The 15,069-nt window shown below is 45.5% G+C and overlaps 10 non-coding genes across 10 annotated transcripts; all 10 read right to left on the bottom strand.

The window, feature by feature from the left end:
- Nucleotides 1-778: 778 nt before the first annotated feature.
- On the bottom strand, nucleotides 779-849 carry trnag-ccc (transfer RNA glycine (anticodon CCC)). The gene has a single exon. It is a non-coding gene; the product is annotated as a tRNA-Gly (tRNA).
- Nucleotides 850-2,252: 1,403 nt separating this feature from the next.
- Nucleotides 2,253-2,323, bottom strand: trnag-ccc (transfer RNA glycine (anticodon CCC)). Its single transcript has one exon. It is a non-coding gene; the product is annotated as a tRNA-Gly (tRNA).
- Nucleotides 2,324-3,727: 1,404 nt separating this feature from the next.
- trnag-ccc (transfer RNA glycine (anticodon CCC)) lies at nucleotides 3,728-3,798 on the bottom strand. The gene has a single exon. It is a non-coding gene; the product is annotated as a tRNA-Gly (tRNA).
- A 1,402-nt stretch (nucleotides 3,799-5,200) lies between these two features.
- On the bottom strand, nucleotides 5,201-5,271 carry trnag-ccc (transfer RNA glycine (anticodon CCC)). Its single transcript has one exon. It is a non-coding gene; the product is annotated as a tRNA-Gly (tRNA).
- Nucleotides 5,272-6,673: 1,402 nt separating this feature from the next.
- trnag-ccc (transfer RNA glycine (anticodon CCC)) lies at nucleotides 6,674-6,744 on the bottom strand. Its single transcript has one exon. It is a non-coding gene; the product is annotated as a tRNA-Gly (tRNA).
- A 1,404-nt stretch (nucleotides 6,745-8,148) lies between these two features.
- Nucleotides 8,149-8,219, bottom strand: trnag-ccc (transfer RNA glycine (anticodon CCC)). The gene has a single exon. It is a non-coding gene; the product is annotated as a tRNA-Gly (tRNA).
- Nucleotides 8,220-9,622: 1,403 nt separating this feature from the next.
- On the bottom strand, nucleotides 9,623-9,693 carry trnag-ccc (transfer RNA glycine (anticodon CCC)). The gene has a single exon. It is a non-coding gene; the product is annotated as a tRNA-Gly (tRNA).
- Nucleotides 9,694-11,096: 1,403 nt separating this feature from the next.
- Nucleotides 11,097-11,167, bottom strand: trnag-ccc (transfer RNA glycine (anticodon CCC)). The gene has a single exon. It is a non-coding gene; the product is annotated as a tRNA-Gly (tRNA).
- A 1,401-nt stretch (nucleotides 11,168-12,568) lies between these two features.
- trnav-cac (transfer RNA valine (anticodon CAC)) lies at nucleotides 12,569-12,639 on the bottom strand. The gene has a single exon. It is a non-coding gene; the product is annotated as a tRNA-Val (tRNA).
- A 1,403-nt stretch (nucleotides 12,640-14,042) lies between these two features.
- On the bottom strand, nucleotides 14,043-14,113 carry trnag-ccc (transfer RNA glycine (anticodon CCC)). The gene has a single exon. It is a non-coding gene; the product is annotated as a tRNA-Gly (tRNA).
- Nucleotides 14,114-15,069: the final 956 nt, after the last annotated feature.

Genomic DNA, 15,069 nt, shown 5'->3' with positions numbered 1-15,069 from the left:
CCTTCCTCAGATTAGATAATCATAACTGCACACATACTCAAGGTCTGGTCTCAGCAAGGTGCTGTACAAGTCTCCATGCTCCGATACCCTAATCTCCTCGCTATGAAGGCCAGCATGACATTTGGCTTCCTTTACTGCATGCTGTACCTGTATGTATGAATGACTTCAACGACCGATGTAACAAAATACCCAGATCTCAATACCCCTCCGCTTTTACAAATCGGTCAACATTCAGATAACATTCTACCTTCAAGGTTTTGCCACCAAAGTGGATAAACTCACACTTATCTTCATTATATGGCATCTGCCATCCACCTAATCTGTCCAATTCCTCTGCAGCCTCCTCGCAGCTCGCATTGAAACCCAGCTTGGTGTGATTTGCAAAGTTGGAGATATTACATTGATGGAATTATTGAAAATCGCCACAGCTCGAGGAAACGGTACCGCCGCTCCTTTCTGCTCCTCCTTATTAAACTGCCGCCCAGACTTGCTCCCGCTCTTTCAACACCCGCTCATCTCTGCTGCCGTGCTGCAAACAGCCACTCCTGTGTGTTCTCGCTTTTTAAATTGCCGCTTCCCTCTGCTCGTGCTGTTTGAAAAATATCTCAAATCCTTCACTCCCTCACGTTGCAAGCGATCCTCACTGCTCCCGCTCTTTATACCGAAGGATATCTGTGCCCCCGTTCATTCAACAGCCGCTCCTCTCTGTGTCCGCTCTTGAAAGAGTCGGGAAGTTTAATTTTTAAATACACGCTTTCTGAAATACTTCCATAAACACTGCATTGGCTGGGAATCGAACCCGGGTCTCCCGCGTGGGAGGCGAGAATTCTACCCCTGAACCACCAATGCTCACATTACGAGCACATTCAAGTTTAAAGATAGTGCAATTAGTGTTTAATTTTTGCTAATAAAAGGCGCAGAACAACAAATCACCTCATATTCTGAAGATAGAAACATAGAAACTTAGAAATTGGTGCAGGAGTAGGCCATTCGTCCCTTCCAGCCAGCACCACCATTCAATATGATCATGGCTGAGCATGCAACTTCACTTCCCCTTCCTGATTTATCTCCATGCCCCTTGATCACTTTAGCCGTAAGGGCCATATCTCACTCTCTTTTGAGTATATCTATCCAACTGGCTTCCACATCTTTCTGTGGTACAGAATTCCACAGGTTCACAATGATCTGAGTGAAGAAGATTCTCCTCGTGTCGGTCCTAAATGGTTTACACTTTATCCTTAGACAGTGACCGCTGGTACTGGGCTTCCTTTATTCGGACTGCGGGAACCTTTTTACGCCATCAAACCTGTCCATTCCCGACCAAATTTTAAATGTTTCTATGAGCTCCCCTCTCATTCTTCTAAATTCCAGCGAGTATAAGCCTAGTTGATCCAGTCTTTCTTCATGTCAGTCCTGCCATCCCTGGAATCAATCTGGTGAATATTCGCTACACTCCCTCAAAAGCAAGAATGTGCTTCCTCAGATTAGATGATCATAACTGCACACAATACTCAAGGTCTGGTCTCAGCAAGGTGCTGTACAAGTCTCCATGCTCCGATACCCTAATCTCCTCGCTATCAAGGCCAGCATGACATTTGGCTTCCTTTACTGCATGCTGTACCTGTATGTATGAATGACTTCAACGACTGATGTACCAAAATACCCAGGTCTCAATACCCCTCCGCTTTTACAAATCGGTCAACATTCAGATAACATTCTACCTTCAAGATTTTGCCACCAAAGTGGATAAACTCACACTTATCTTCATTATATGGCATCTGCCATCCACCTAATCTGTCCAATTCCGCTGCAGCCTCCGAGCAGCTCGCACTGCAACCCAGCTTGGTGTGATTTGCAAAGTTGGAGATATAACATTGATGGAATTATTGAAAATCGCCACAGCTCGAGGAAACGGTACCGCCGCTCCTTTCTGCTCCTCCTTATTAAACTGCCGCCCAGACTTGCTCCCGCTCTTTCAACACCCGCTCATCTCTGCTGCGGTGCTGCAAACAGCCACTCCTGTGTGTTCTCGCTTTTTAAATTGCCGCTTCCCTCTGCTCGTGCTATTTGAAAAATAACTCAAATCCTTCACTCCCTCACGTTACAAGCGATCCTCACTGCTCCCGCTCTTTATACCGAAGGATATCTGTGCCCCCGCTCATTTAACAGCCGCTCCTCTCTGTGTGCGCTCTTGAAACAGTCGGGAAGTTTAATTTTTAAATACACGCTTTCTGAAATACTTCCATAAACACTGCATTGGCCGAGAATCGAACCCGGGTCTCCCGCGTGGGAGGCGAGAATTCTACCCCCGAACCACCAATGCTCACATTACGAGCACATTCAAGTTTAAAGATAGTGCAATTAGTGTTTAATTTTTGTTAATAAAAGGCGAAGAACAACAAAGCACCTCATATTCTGAAGATAGAAACATAGAAACTTAGAAAGTAGGTGCAGGAGTAGGCCATTCGTCCCTTCCAGCCAGCACCACCATTCAATATGATCATGGCTGAGCATGCAACTTCACTTCCCCTTCCTGATTTCTCTCCATGCCCCTTGATCACTTTAGCCCTAAGGGCCATATCTCACTCTCTTTTGAGTATATCTATCCAACTGGCTTCCACATCTTTCTGTGGTACAGAATTCCACATGTTCACATTGATCTGAGTGAAGAAGATTCTCCTCGTGTCGGTCCTAAATGGTTTACACTTTATCCTTAGACAGTGACCGCTGGTACTGGGCTTCCTTTATTCGGACTGCGGGAACCTTTTTACGCCATCAAACCTGTCCATTCCCGACCAAATTTTAAATGTTTCTTGGAGCTGCCCTCTCATTCTTCTAAATTCCAGCGAGTATAAGCCTAGTCGATCCAGTCTTTCTTCATGTCAGTCCTGCCATCCCTGGAATCAATCTGGTGAATATTCGCTACACTCCCTCAAAAGCAAGAATGTCCTTCCTCAGATTAGATGATCATAACTGCACACAATACTCAAGGTCTGGTCTCAGCAAGGTGCTGTACAAGTCTCCATGCTCCGATACCCTAATCTCCTCGCTATGAAGGCCAGCATGACATTTGTCTTCCTTTACTGCATGCTGTACCTGTATGTATGAATGACTTCAACGACTGATGTACCAAAATACCCAGGTCTCAATACCCCTCCGCTTTTACAAATCGGTCAACATTCAGATAACATTCTACCTTCAAGGTTTTGCCACCAAAGTGGATAAACTCACACTTATCTTCATTATATGGCATCTGCCATCCACCGAATCTGTCCAATTCCGCTGCAGCCTCCTAGCAGCTCGCAATGCAACCCAGCTTGGTGTGATTTGCAAAGTTGGAGATATTACATTGATGGAATTATTGAAAATCGCCACAGCTCGAGGAAACGGTACCGCCGCTCCTTTCTGCTCCTCCTTATTAAACTGCCGCCCAGACTTGCTCCCGCTCTTTCAACACCCGCTCATCTCTGCTGCCGTGCTGCAAACAGCCACTCCTGTGTGTTCTCGCTTTTTAAATTGCCGCTTCCCTCTGCTCGTGCTATTTGAAAAATAACTCAAATCCTTTGCTCCCACACGTTACAAGCGATCCTCACTGCTCCCGATCTTTATACCGAAGGATATCTGTGCCCCCGCTCATTTAACAGCCGCTCCTCTCTGTGTGCGCTCTTGAAACAGTCGGGAAGTTTAATTTTGAAATACACGCTTTCTGAAATACTTCCATAAACACTGCATTGGCCGGGAATCGAACCCGGGTCTCCCGCGTGGGAGGCGAGAACTCTACCCCTGAACCACCAATGCTCACATTACAAGCACATTCAAGTTTAAAGATAGTGCAATTAGTGTTTAATTTTTGCTAATAAAAGGCGAAGAACAACAAATCACCTCATATTCTGAAGATAGAAACATAGAAACTTAGAAATTGGTGCAGGAGTAGGCCATTCGTCCCTTTCAGCCAGCACCACCATTCAATATGATCATGGCTGAGCATGCAACTTCACTTCCCCTTCCTGATTTCTCTCCATGCCCCTTGATCACTTTAGCCGTAAGGGCCATATCTCACTCTCTTTTGAGTATATCTATCCAACTGGCTTCCACATCTTTCTGTGGTACAGAATTCCACAGGTTCACAATGATCTGAGTGAAGAAGATTCTCCTCGTGTCGGTCCTAAATGGTTTACACTTTATCCTTAGACAGTGACCGCTGGTACTGGGCTTCCTTTATTCGGACTGCGGGAACCTTTTTACGCCATCAAACCTGTCCATTCCCGACCAAATTTTAAATGTTTCTATGAGCTCCCCTCTCATTCTTCTAAATTCCAGCGAGTATAAGCCTAGTCGATCCAGTCTTTCTTCATGTCAGTCCTGCCATCCCTGGAATCAATCTGGTGAATATTCGCTACACTCCCTCAAAAGCAAGAATGTCCTTCCTCAGATTAGATGATCATAACTGCACACAATACTCAAGGTCTGGTCTCAGCAAGGTGCTGTACAAGTCTCCATGCTCCGATACCCTAATCTCCTCGCTATGAAGGCCAGCATGACATTTGGCTTCCTTTACTGCATGCTGTACCTGTATGTATGAATGACTTCAACGACTGATGTACCAAAATACCCAGGTCTCAATACCCCTCCACTTTTACAAATCGGTCAACATTCAGATAACATGCTACCTTCAAGGTTTTGCCACCAAAGTGGATAAACTCATACTTATCTTCATTATATGGCATCTGCCATCCACCTAATCTGTCCAATTCCGCTGCAGCCTCCTAGCAGCTCGCACTGCAACCCAGCTTGGTGTGATTTGTAAAGTTGGAGATATTACATTGATGGAATTATTGAAAATCGCCACAGCTCGAGGAAACGGTACCGCCGCTCCTTTCTGCTCCTCCTTATTAAACTGCCGCCCAGACTTGCTCCCGCTCTTTCAACACCCGCTCATCTCTGCTGCCGTGCTGCAAACAGCCACTCCTGTGTGTCTCGCTTTTTAAATTGCCGCTTCCCTCTGCTCGTGCTATTTGAAAAATAACTCAAATCCTTCACTCCCTCACGTGAAAAGCGATCCTCACTGCTCCCGCTCTTTGTACCGAAGGATATCTGCGCCCCCGCTCATTTAACAGCCGCTCCTCTCTGTGTCCGCTCTTGAAACAGTCGGGAAGTTTAATTTTTAAATACACGCTTTCGGAAATACTTCCATAAACACTGCATTGGCCGGGAATCGAACCCGGGTATCCCGCGTGGGAGGCGAGAATTGTACCCCTGAACCACCAATGCTCACATTACGAGCACATTCAAGTTTAAAGATAGTGCAATTAGTGTTTAATTTTTGTTAATAAAGGGCGAAGAACAACAAAGCACCTCATATTCTGAAGATAGAAACATAGAAACTGAGAAATTGGTGCAGGAGTAGGCCATTCGTCCCTTTCAGCCAGCACCACCATTCAATATGATCATGGCTGAGCATGCAACTTCACTTCCCCTTCCTGATTTCTCTCCATGCCCCTTGATCACTTTAGCCGTAAGGGCCATATCTCACTCTCTTTTGAGTATATCTATCCAACTGGCTTCCACATCTTTCTGTGGTACAGAATTCCACAGGTTCACAATGATCTGAGTGAAGAAGATTCTCCTCGTGTCGGTCCTAAATGGTTTACACTTTATCCTTAGACAGTGACCGCTGGTACTGGGCTTCCTTTATTCGGACTGCGGGAACCTTTTTACGCCATCAAACCTGTCCATTCCCGACCAAATTTTAAATGTTTCTATGAGCTCCCCTCTCATTCTTCTAAATTCCAGCGAGTATAAGCCTAGTCGATCCAGTCTTTCTTCATGTCAGTCCTGCCATCCCTGGAATCAATCTGGTGAATATTCGCTACACTCCCTCAAAAGCAAGAATGTCCTTCCTCAGATTAGATGATCATAACTGCACACAATACTCAAGGTCTGGTCTCAGCAAGGTGCTGTACAAGTCTCCATGCTCCGATACCCTAATCTCCTCGCTATGAAGGCCAGCATGACATTTGGCTTCCTTTACTGCATGCTGTACCTGTATGTATGAATGACTTCAACGACTGATGTACCAAAATACCCAGGTCTCAATACCCCTCCACTTTTACAAATCGGTCAACATTCAGATAACATGCTACCTTCAAGGTTTTGCCACCAAAGTGGATAAACTCATACTTATCTTCATTATATGGCATCTGCCATCCACCTAATCTGTCCAATTCCGCTGCAGCCTCCTAGCAGCTCGCACTGCAACCCAGCTTGGTGTGATTTGTAAAGTTGGAGATATTACATTGATGGAATTATTGAAAATCGCCACAGCTCGAGGAAACGGTACCGCCGCTCCTTTCTGCTCCTCCTTATTAAACTGCCGCCCAGACTTGCTCCCGCTCTTTCAACACCCGCTCATCTCTGCTGCCGTGCTGCAAACAGCCACTCCTGTGTGTCTCGCTTTTTAAATTGCCGCTTCCCTCTGCTCGTGCTATTTGAAAAATAACTCAAATCCTTCACTCCCTCACGTGAAAAGCGATCCTCACTGCTCCCGCTCTTTGTACCGAAGGATATCTGCGCCCCCGCTCATTTAACAGCCGCTCCTCTCTGTGTCCGCTCTTGAAACAGTCGGGAAGTTTAATTTTTAAATACACGCTTTCGGAAATACTTCCATAAACACTGCATTGGCCGGGAATCGAACCCGGGTATCCCGCGTGGGAGGCGAGAATTGTACCCCTGAACCACCAATGCTCACATTACGAGCACATTCAAGTTTAAAGATAGTGCAATTAGTGTTTAATTTTTGTTAATAAAGGGCGAAGAACAACAAAGCACCTCATATTCTGAAGATAGAAACATAGAAACTGAGAAATTGGTGCAGGAGTAGGCCATTCGTCCCTTCCAGCCAGCACCACCATTCAATATGATCATGGCTGTGCATGCAACTTCACTTCACCTTCCTGATTTCTCTCCATGCCCCTTGATCACTTTAGCCGTAAGGGCCATATCTCACTCTCTTTTGAGTATATCTATCCAACTGGCTTCCACATCTTTCTGTGGTACAGAATTCCACAGGTTCACAATGATCTGAGTGAAGAAGATTCTCCTCGTGTCGGTCCCAAATGGTTTACACTTTATCCTTAGACAGTGACCGCTGGTACTGGGCTTCCTTTATTCGGTCTGCGGGGACCTTTTTACGCCATCAAACCTGTCCATTCCCGACCAAATTTTAAATGTTTCTCTGAGCTCCCCTCTCATTCTTCTAAATTCCAGCGAGTGTAAGCCGAGTCGATCCAGTCTTTCTTCATGTCAGTCCTGCCATCCCTGGAATCAATCTGGTGAATATTCGCTACACTCCCTTCAAAGCAAGAATGTCCTTCCTCAGATTAGATGATCATAACTGCACACAATACTCAAGGTCTGGTCTCAGCAAGGTGCTGTACAAGTCTCCATGCTCCGATACCCTAATCTCCTCGCTATGAAGGTCAGCATGACATTTGGCTTCCTTTACTGCATGCTGTACCTGTATGTATGAATGACTTCAACGACCGATGTACCAAAATACCCAGGTCTCAATACTCCTCCACTTTTACAAATCGGTCAACATTCAGATAATATTCTACCTTCAAGGTTTTGCCAACAAAGAGGATAAACTCACACTTATCTTCATTATATGGCATCTGCCATCCACCTAATCTGTCCAATTCCTCTGCAGCCTCCTCGCAGCTCGCACTGCAACCCAGCTTGGTGTGATTTGCAAAGTTGGAGATGTTACATTGATGGAATTATTGAAAATCGCCACAGCTCGAGGAAACGGTACCGCCGCTCCTTTCTGCTCCTCCTTATTAAACTGCCGCCCAGACTTGCTCCCGCTCTTTCAACACCCGCTCATCTCTGCTGCCGTGCTGCAAACAGCCACTCCTGTGTGTTCTCGCTTTTTAAATTGCCGCTTCCCTCTGCTCGTGCTATTTGAAAAAATAACTCAAATCCTTTACACCCTCACGTTACAAGCGATCCTCACTGCTCCCGCTCTTTATACCGAAGGATATCTGTGCCCCCGCTCATTTAACAGCCGCTCCTCTCTGTGTACGCTCTTGAAAGAGTCGGGAAGTTTAATTTTTAAATACACGCTTTCTGAAATACTTCCATAAACACTGCATTGGCTGGGAATCGAACCCGGGTCTCCCGCGTGGGAGGCGAGAATTCTACCCCTGAACCACCAATGCTCACATTACGAGCACATTCAAGTTTCAAGATAGTGCAATTAGTGTTTAATTTTTGTTAATAAAAGGCGAAGAACAACAAAGCACCTCATATTCTGAAGATAGAAACATAGAAACTTAGAAATTGGTGCAGGAGTAGGCCATTCGTCCCTTCCAGCCAGCACCACCATTCAATATGATCATGGCTGAGCATGCAACTTCACTTCTCCTTCCTGATTTCTCTCCATGCCCCTTGATCACTTTAGCCGTAAGGGCCATATCTCACACTCTTTTGAGTATATCTATCCAACTGGCTTTCACATCTTTCTGTGGTACAGAATTCCACAGGTTCACAATGATCTGAGTGAAGAAGATTCTCCTCGTGTCGGTCCTAAATGGTTTACACTTTATCCTTAGACAGTGACCGCTGGTACTGGGCTTCCTTTATTCGGACTGCGGGAACCTTTTTACGCCATCAAACCTGTCCATTCCCGACCAAATTTTAAATGTTTCCATGAGCTCCCCTCTCATTATTCTAAATTCCAGCGAGTGTAAGCCTAGTCGATCCAGTCTTTCTTCATGTCAGTCCTGCCATCCCTGGAATCAATCTGGTGAATATTCGCTACACTCCCATAACAGCAAGAATGTCCTTCCTCAGATTAGATAATCATAACTGCGCACAATACTCAAGGTCTGATCTCAGCAAGGTGCTGTACAAGTCTCCATGCTCCGATACCCTAATCTCCTCGCTATGAAGGCCAGCATGACATTTGGCTTCCTTTACTGCATGCTGTACCTGTATGTATGAATGACTTCAACGACCGATGTACCAAAATACCCAGGTCTCAATACCCCTCCGCTTTTACAAATCGGTCAACATTCAGATAACATTCTACCTTCAAGGTTTTGCCACCAAAGTGGATAAACTCACACTTATCTTCATTATATGGCATCTGCCATCCACCTAATCTGTCCAATTCCTCTGCAGCCTCCTAGCAGCTCGCACTGCAACCCAGCTTGGTGTGATTTGCAAAGTTGGAGATGTTACATTGAAGGAATTATTGAAAATCGCCACAGCTCGAGGAAACGGTACCGCCGCTCCTTTCTGCTCCTCCTTATTAAACTGCCGCCCAGACTTGCTCCCGCTCTTTCAACACCCGCTCATCTCTGCTGCCGTGCTGCAAACAGCCACTCCTGTGTGTTCTCGCTTTTTAAATTGCCGCTTCCCTCTGCTCGTGCTATTTGAAAAATAACTCAAATCCTTTACTCCCTCACGTTGCAAGCGATCCTCACTGCTCCCGCTCTTTATACCGAAGAATATCTGTGCCCCCGTTCATTCAACAGCCGCTCCTCTCTGTGTCCGCTCTTGAAACAGTCGGGAAGTTTAATTTTTAAATACACGCTTTCTGAAATACTTCCATAAACACTGCATTGGCCGGGAATCGAACCCGGGTCTCCCGCGTGGGAGCCGAGAATTCTACCCCTGAACCACCAATGCTCACATTACGAGCACATTCAAGTTTCAAGATAGTGCAATTAGTGTTTAATTTTTGTTAATAAAAGGCGAAGAACAACAAAGCACCTCATATTCTGAAGATAGAAACATAGAAACTTAGAAATTGGTGCAGGAGTAGGCCATTCGTCCCTTCCAGCCAGCACCACCATTCAATATGATCATGGCTGTGCATGCAACTTCACTTCCCCTTCCTGATTTCTCTCCATGCCCCTTGATCACTTTAGCCCTAAGGGCCATATCTCACTCTCTTTTGAGTATATCTATCCAACTGGCTTCCACATCTTTCTGTGGTACAGAATTCCACAGGTTCACAATGATCTGAGTGAAGAAGATTCTCCTCGTGTCGGTCCTAAATGGTTTACACTTTTTCCTTAGACAGTGACCGCTGGTACTGGGCTTCCTTTATTCGGACTGCGGGGACCTTTTTACGCCATCAAACCTGTCCATTTCCGACCAAATTTTAAATGTTTCTATGAGCTCCCCTCTCATTCTTCTAAATTCCAGCGAGTGTAAGCCGAGTCGATCCAGTCTTTCTTCATGTCAGTCCTGCCATCCCTGGAATCAATCTGGTGAATATTCGCTACACTCCCTCAAAAGCAAGAATGTCCTTCCTCAGATTAGATGATCATAACTGCACACAATACTCAAGGTCTGGTCTCAGCAAGGTGCTGTACAAGTCTCCATGTTCCGATACCCTAATCTCCTCGCTATGAAGGCCAGCATGACATTTGGCTTCCTTTACTGCATGCTGTACCTGTATGTATGAATGACTTCAACGACAGATGTACCAAAATACCCAGGTCTCAATACCCCTCCGCTTTTACCAATCGGTCAACATTCAGATAACATTCTACCTTCAAGCTTTTGCCACCAAAGTGGATAAACTCACACTTATCGACATTACATAGCATCTGCCATCCACCTAATCTGTCCAATTCCTCTGCAGCCTCCGAGCAGCTCGCACTGCAACCCAGCTTGGTGTGATTTGCAAAGTTGGAGATGTTACATTGAAGGAATTATTGAAAATCGCCACAGCTCGAGGAAACGGTACCGCCGCTCCTTTCTGCTCCTCCTTATTAAACTGCCGCCCAGACTTGCTCCCGCTCTTTCAACACCCGCTCATCTCTGCTGCCGTGCTGCAAACAGCCACGCCTGTGTGTTCTCGCTTTTTAAATTGCCGCTTCCCTCTGCTCGTGCTATTTGAAAAATAACTCAAATCCTTTTCTCCCTCACGTTACAAGCGATCCTCACTGCTCCCGCTCTTGAGACCGAAGGATATCTGTGCCCCCGCTCATTTAACAGCCGCTCCTCTCTGTGTCCGCTCTTGAAACAGTCGGGAAGTTTAATTTTTAAATACACGCTTTCTGAAATACTTCCATAAACACTGTATTGGCCGGGATTCGAACCCGGGACTCCCGCGTGGGAGGCGATAATTTTACCACTGAACCACCAATGCTCACATTACGAGCACATTCAAGTTTAAAGATAGTGCAATTAGTGTTTAATTTTTGTTAATAAAAGGCGAAGAACAACAAAGCACCTCATATTCTGAAGATAGAAACATAGAAACTTAGAAATTGGTGCAGGAGTAGGCCATTCGTCCCTTCCAGCCAGCACCACCATTCAAATGACCATGGCTGTGCATGGAACTTCACTTCCCCTTCCTGATTTCTCTCCATGCCCCTTGATCACTTTAGCCGTAAGGGCCATATCTCACTCTCTTTTGAGTATATCTATCCAACTGGCTTCCACATCTTTCTGTGGTACAGAATTCCACAGGTTCACAATGATCTGAGTGAAGAAGATTCTCCTCGTGTCGGTCCTAAATGTTTAACACTTTATCCTTAGACAGTGACCGCTGGTACTGGGCTTCCTTTATTCGGACTGCGGGGACCTTTTTACGCCATCAAACCTGTCCATTCCCGACCAAATTTTAAATGTTTCTATGAGCTCCCCTCTCATTCTTCTAAATTCCAGCGAGTGTAAGCCGAGTCGATCCAGTCTTTCTTCATGTCAGTCCTGCCATCCCTGGAATCAATCTGGTGAATATTCGCTACACTCCCTCAAAAGCAAGAATGTCCTTCCTCAGATTAGATGATCATAACTGCACACAATACTCAAGGTCTGGTCTCAGCAAGGTGCTGTACAAGTCTCCATGCTCCGATACCCTAATCTCCTCGCTATGAAGGCCAGCATGACATTTGGCTTCCTTTACTGCATGCTGTACCTGTATGTATGAATGATTCAACGACCGATGTACCAAAATACCCAGGTCTCAATACCCCTCCGCTTTTACAAATCGGTCAACATTCAGATAACATTCTACCTTCAAGGTTTTGCCACCAAAGTGGATAAACTCACACTTATCTTCAGTATATGGCATCTGCCATCCACCTAATCTGTCCAATTCCTCTGCAGCCTCCTCGCAGCTCGCACTGCAACCCAGCTTGGTGTGATTTGCAAAGTTGGAGATGTTACATTGATGGAATTATTGAAAATCGCCACAGCTCGAGGAAACGGTACCGCCGCTCCTTTCTGCTCCTCCTTATTAAACTGCCGCCCAGACTTGCTCCCGCTCTTTCAACACCCGCTCATCTCTGCTGCCGTGCTGCAAACAGCCACTCCTGTGTGTTCTCGCTTTTTAAATTGCCGCTTCCCTCTGCTCGTGCTATTTGAAAAATAACTCAAATCCTTTGCTCCCTCACGTTACAAGCGATCCACACTGCTCCCGCTCTTTATACCGAAGGATATCTGTGCCCCCGCTCATTTAACAGCCGCTCCTCTCTGTGTACGCTCTTGAAACAGTCGGGAAGTTTAATTTTTAAATACACGCTTTCTGAAATACTTCCATAAACACTGTATTGGCCGGGATTCGAACCCGGGACTCCCGCGTGTGAGGCGAGAATTCTACTACTAAATCACCAATGCTCACATTACGAGCACATTCAAGTTTAAATATAGTGCAATTAGTGTTTAATTTTTGTTAATAAAAGGCGAAGAACAACAAAGCACCTCATATTCTGAAGATAGAAACATAGAAACTTAGAAATTGGTGCAGGAGTAGGCCATTCGTCCCTTCCAGCCAGCAGCACCATTCAATATGATCATGGCTGAGCATGCAACTTCACTTCCCTATCCTGATTTCTCTCCATGCCCCTTGATCACTTTAGCCGTAAGGGCCATATCTCACTCTCTTTTGAGTATATCTATCCAACTGGCTTCCACATCTTTCTGTGGTACAGAATTCCACAGGTTCACAATGATCTGAGTGAAGAAGATTCTCCTCGTGTCGGTCCTAAATGGTTTACACTTTTTCCTTAGACAGTGACCGCTGGTACTGGGCTTCCTTTATTCGGACTGCGGGAACCTTTTTACGCCATCAAACCTGTCCATTCCCGACCAAATTTTAAATGTTTCTATGAGCTCCCCTCTCATTCTTCTAAATTCCAGCGAGTGTAAGCCGAGTCGATCCAGTCTTTCTTCATGTCAGTCCTGCCATCCCTGGAATCAATCTGGTGAATATTCGCTACACTCCCTTAAAAGCAAGAATGTCCTTCCTCAGATTAGATGATCATAACTGCACACAATACTCAAGGTCTGGTCTCAGCAAGGTGCTGTACAAGTCTCCATGCTCCGATACCCTAATCTCCTCGCTATGAAGGCCAGCATGACATTTGGCTTCCTTTAGTGCATGCTGTACCTGTATGTATGAATGACTTCAAAGACCGATGTACCAAAATACCCAGGTCTCAATACCCCTCCGCTTTTACAAATCGGTCAACATTCAGATAACATTCTCCCTTCAAGGTTTTGCCACCAAAGTGGATAAACTCACACTTATCTTCAGTATATGGCATCTGCCATCCACCTAATCTGTCCAATTCCTCTGCAGCCTCCTCGCAGCTCGCACTGCAACCCAGCTTGGTGTGATTTGCAAAGTTGGAGATGTTACATTGATGGAATTATTGAAAATCGCCACAGCTCGAGGAAACGGTACCGCCGCTCCTTTCTGCTCCTCCTTATTAAACTGCCGCCCAGACTTGCTCCCGCTCTTTCAACACCCGCTCATCTCTGCTGCCGTGCTGCAAACAGCCACTCCTGTGTGTTCTCGCTTTTTAAATTGCCGCTTCCCTCTGCTCGTGCTATTTGAAAAATAACTCAAATCCTTTACTCCCTCACGTTACAAGCGATCCATACTGCTCCCGCTCTTTATACCGAAGGATATCTGTGCCCCCGCTCATTTAACAGCCGCTCCTCTCTGTGTACGCTCTTGAAACAGTCGGGAAGTTTAATTTTTAAATACACGCTTTCTGAAATACTTCCATAAACACTGCATTGGCCGGGATTCGAACCCGGGACTCCCGCGTGGGAGGCGATAATTTTACCACTGAACCACCAATGCTCACATTACGAGCACATTCAAGTTTAAAGATAGTGCAATTAGTGTTTAATTTTTGTTAATAAAAGGCGAAGAACAACAAAGCACCTCATATTCTGAAGATAGAAACATAGAAACTTAGACATTGGTGCAGGAGTAGGCCATTCGTCCCTTCCAGCCAGCACCACCATTCAATATGATCATGGCTGTGCATGCAACTTCACTTCCCCTTCCTGATTTCTCTCCATGCCCCTTGATCACTTTAGCCGTAAGGGCCATATCTCACTCTCTTTTGAGTATATCTATCCAACTGGCTTCCACATCTTTCTGTGGTACAGAATTCCACAGGTTCACAATGATCTGAGTGAAGAAGATTCTCCTCGTGTCGGTCCTAAATGGTTTACACTTTTTCCTTAGACAGTGACCGCTGGTACTGGGCTTCCTTTATTCGGACTGCGGGAACCTTTTTACGCCATCAAACCTGTCCATTCCCGACCAAATTTTAAATGTTTCTATGAGCTCCCCTCTCATTCTTCTAAATTCCAGCGAGTGTAAGCCGAGTCGATCCAGTCTTTCTTCATGTCAGTCCTGCCATCCCTGGAATCAATCTGGTGAATATTCGCTACACTCCCTTAACAGCAAGAATGTCCTTCCTCAGATTAGATAATCATAACTGCACACAATACTCAAGGTCTGGTCTCAGCAAGGTGCTGTACAAGTCTCCATGCTCCGATACCCTAATCTCCTCGCTATGAAGGCCAGCATGACATTTGGCTTCCTTTACTGCATGCTGTACCTGTATGTATGAATGACTTCAACGACCGATGTACCAAAATACCCAGGTCTCAATACCCTTCCGCTTTTACAAATCGTTCAACATTCAGATAACATTCTCCCTTCAAGGTTTTGCCACCAAAGTGGATAAACTCACACTTATCTTCATTATATGGCATCTGCCATCCACCTAATCTGTCCAATTC

Source organism: Pristiophorus japonicus, chromosome 25, assembly GCF_044704955.1.
Source record: "Pristiophorus japonicus isolate sPriJap1 chromosome 25, sPriJap1.hap1, whole genome shotgun sequence".
In the NCBI taxonomy this organism is placed as follows: Eukaryota; Metazoa; Chordata; class Chondrichthyes; family Pristiophoridae; genus Pristiophorus; species Pristiophorus japonicus.
This window is presented reverse-complemented; position numbering and strand designations above follow the sequence as displayed.